Genomic DNA, 4201 nt, shown 5'->3' with positions numbered 1-4201 from the left:
CAGGGAAAAGACCCTGATGCTGGGAAAGATTGAGGGCAGGAGGAGAAGGGGATGACAGAGGATAAGATGGTTGGATGGTATCACCAACTCAATGGACATGGGTTTGGGTGGACTCCGAGTGCTGGTGATGGACAGGGAGGCCTGGCCTGCTGCGGTTCATGGGGTCGCAAAGAGTTGGACACGACTGAGTAGTGAACTGAACTGAACTGAACTGATACACATATACATATACACCCATGACCAAAGTAAAAAGAGTCCAACAAAAATAAAGTACAGTAGGTTGACCCAGTGAACAAAGGAAACAGAAAATTATATTTACCAGTTAAGAATAAAACTAACTAAAGCATAAACTGGAAGACAAAACTAAAGCAAGTTGCCGAGTTGGAAATAAAACAATGAAAACAAAAGTAACAAATATGTTGAGAGGAAAGGAAAGAAAGAAGAAAGAAAGACCAGATATGCAAAGTTAAATGGAGGTAGATGAAGAAGATCTATATACATTAAATGTTAAATGCTTGGAGAAGGCAATGGCAACCCACTCCAGTACTCTTGCCTGGAAAATCCCATGGATGGAGGAGCCTGGTAGGCTGCAGTCCATGGGGTCTCTAAGAGTCGGACACGACTGAGTAACTGAACTGAACTTAACTGAACACAGGGGGAGAAAATGGGGGGAAAAATTCAAAACAATCTACAGAACAATTCAAAACATAAGACTAATAAATATTTTGTTGAGTAACTGCTGTTAGAGTCCTTTGCCTTGCTGGGAATCACAGTCCACCATACCTCCCTAGAATGCCTTCTAACATTATCCTGATCTTTGGACCTTCTTTGAGGGCAGCTCAGCTTCTAAACTTGTCCTAAACCTGTGTGTTCTTGCCTCAAATATCCACAGTTATCAGAACTAGTGCATTTTCTTTTGTTGGAGCTCTCAATGACCTTTTGTATATTCCATAGACACAGAGTTTGCTTAGTTGATCGTGTGGATTTAATCTGCAGCTTGTACAGCTGGCGGGAAGGTTTTGGGTCATCTTTCTTAGCCACACTGCTCCCTGGCTTCCAATTGTGGCTTTATTTCCACCTCTGTAAGTGGGTTGATCTCCCAGATTTGCACCTGAGTCTGCCCTGGAGGATGTGAGCTTGCCCCTGTGAGGGCCTGGTGCAGAGGTAGTGCAGCTGTTTGGGTCACAGGGGTTATGACAACACCAGGTACTCAGGGGAGTCGGTGGCTAGGGCAGCAGGGAATATAGTGCTCTAGAAGGATATGACAATCAATATTGGCCAATGCACTCCAGTATTCTTACCTGGGAGAAACTTCCTCCCTGCCAGAGAAGCCTGGCAGGCCACAGTCTACAGGGTCACAAGGAGTCAGACACTGACAAAATGACCCTGCGTGCATAGACACAAGACTTTTTGGCCTGCAGCGGCTCTGCCCCAGTGAGATTTGAATGTGAAGGTGGCACAGCTGCTTGGCTTGCAGAGACCCTGGCAGTGCCAAGTTTGCAGGGACATACACTGCCTCCACTGCAGGAGTTATGGCCATATCAAAGTCTTTTTTCCAGCCTCTTATAGCTGGCGATCAGAAGGCCTCTTTGGCCAGTCTTTCTCCACAGCTCCGCTTATGCAGGTTCTTAGAAGGCTCCCTTCGGTGGATTCCTTCTCTGCTGTTTGGTGTGTCAGGCACTTAGAGGGTCCCTCCTGACTGAGGTCCTACACTGTAGATAAGCACATCAGGCATTTAAAGGGGCACCTTGGGTGGAGCCCTACTCTCTAGTTTGCCTCATCGGTCACTTAAAGGAGCACCTTGGGTGTGTTCCTGTTTTGTAATTCAGTGCATCAGGAGTTTAATGTGCCAGCCTCGCTATTGTTCAGCTGCCGATGCTGGCCTGTTGGGGGAGAGAGGCTATGGTGATGGCTCTACCCGCTATGTGTTACTCAGCAGTATCACCTTGCTTCCATGGCTGCCCAGCTCTCCTCCACATGTATTTCCCACCACAGTCTCCTCCCTCACATCCCTTCGATCAGTCTTTCCACAGCAAAGAGCAGCCCTCGCCCTGGGATTGTTCCACAATCCCTAAACTTCACCTCCCAGCCACTGCGCCTTCTAGGCAACCTGCATCTCTGTCCGGGGCATGTATGTATGTATGTGTCCAGCAAGGACTGTCTGATTCTCATTCTATTTAGGCTGCCACAGATCAGCTGTTTCACTCTCAGCCTTAAATGTTTCCCTTCTGACTCAGACAATTGCCCCAAAGTGGGGATCGGACCCCAGCTTCAGTTCCCCCACCCGCAAGGGAAGGTCCAGTCTTACTAACACTCCTGTTTTTCCCCCTAGTGCCTTCATCCTACCAAGTTTTTTTGTGATTCTATATATTCTTTTCCTCTGGTCAGGACCTCCTGTCCACTCTCAGATGGTGTTCTGCATGCACTTCTGTGTCTGAAGTTGTATTCCTCTTGCATCTGTGAAGAGAGATGTGCTCTACATCCACCTACTCCTCCAGCATTTTGTACTTCCATTTGGTCTTTTTGTTTGATCAACACAGGTTTGAAATATTTTTATTTTCATTATATCAAATGAAATAAAAGTGAAAATAGCATTGGAGATATCTAACAGAAAGGAATAGAGTCTCAAGGAAAGGTAGAAGCTTAATGTGTAGAAGAAAATTACTGGAAAGGCCTTACACTTACACACAATTACCTGGGAGCAATATATAACTGAGTAAAATCACAGTTCCTGAAGTCAGACATTCTAGCCTCTGTCTTTATTAGGTTTGGGACTGTGTGAATTTCCTCTATGTAAACTAACTTCAATTTATTCATCTTTCAAATGGAAAAAATACAAAGGCTTACCTAGAAAGAACACCATAAATATAAAAGTTATCTAATATAAAGCACTGGGCACAGTGTTTGATACTTTATACTATCTCAATAATAATATGTTATTATTTTATGATGATCATTATAGTTATTCTTATTGTCATTTGTATTTCTTTGTACCTCACTGGAGCTTCTTTAATTCTTAAAATCTTTGACTTTACCCTTGATATTTCTCCATAAATAGTTAATATAACACAAACTCAAAGGAATTAGCCTGGAGGCAACTTGGGAAAAGTATTGTATGGGAAAATGATCCTTAATTTCCAAAACTTTGAACAGTAAAACTGAAAGATTATGTATCTCAGCAAACATATATAACGTATGTATACGTTATATACGTATATAACACCATGGCATTGAGTCTATTCATCTACATTTTCCACTGTCCAGAATTTTCCTCGGGGTCAATTTGACATCCTTATTCCACAAACTGTAGATCACAGGATTCATCATGGGCACAGTGCAGGTATAAAACACAGAGGACACTTTCCCTTGGTCCATGGGGCTCACAGATGATGGCTGCAGGTACATGAATGCTGCAGATCCATAGAAAACAGCAACGGCCAAGATGTGGGAACTGCAAGTGCTGGGAGGCTTTGGACCTGCCCTCTGTGGAGTGGATGTGGAAGATTTTGTGGAGGATGAAGACATAGGAGGTAAGAGTAGGTAAGGCAGGAATCAGGACGTTGAAAGAACTGCAGACTAGAGCCAGTAATTCGTTGAAATAAATGCTAGGACATGATGGCTCCATAAGTGGAAAAATATCACAGAAATAATGGTTAATCACATTGGCCTTGCAGAAATAGAGTCTCAGCATAAGGCAAGTATGGGATGTTGATTAAATGATTCACAAGATGTAAACTGCTGCTCTGACCTGGAAGCACCTATAATAAGACATGATGGCATTATAAAGCAAGGGGTTAGAGATGGCAACATAGCGGTCATATGTCATTTCAGCAAACATATAACTCTTTGCAATAATAAAAAGAAGAAAGAAGTAGAGCTGAGTCATGCATTCAGGGTAGGAGATGATATTTTTTTCTCTCACAGAGCTCACCAGCATTTGGGGGTAATGACAGTGGACTGACAGAGATCAATAAAGTACACATTGCTGAGGAAATAGTACACGGGGGTGTGCAGGTGAGAACTGAGCCCAATCAGTGTGACCATGCCCTGGTTTTCCATCACGATGACCATATAGATTCTTAGGAAGAGAAGGAAAAATGGGCAGCTGGAATTGTGGTTGTTCTGTGAGCCCAGTGAGGATGAACTCAGTCAGTGAGGAGTGATTTTCAGAGTCCATTTTCTTCTCAGCAGGTTTTAAGTT

The 4201-nt window shown here is 43.5% G+C and overlaps 1 pseudogene; it reads right to left on the bottom strand.

The window, feature by feature from the left end:
- Positions 1-2352: 2352 nt before the first annotated feature.
- Positions 2353-4201, bottom strand: LOC104980642 (annotated as a pseudogene).

Source organism: Bison bison, unplaced genomic scaffold (assembly GCF_000754665.1).
Source record: "Bison bison bison isolate TAMUID 2011002044 unplaced genomic scaffold, Bison_UMD1.0 scf7180017864506, whole genome shotgun sequence".
Lineage (NCBI taxonomy): Eukaryota > Metazoa > Chordata > Mammalia > Artiodactyla > Bovidae > Bison > Bison bison.
The sequence above is the reverse complement of the archived record's forward strand: the minus strand, read 5'-3'. Positions and strand labels throughout refer to the sequence as shown.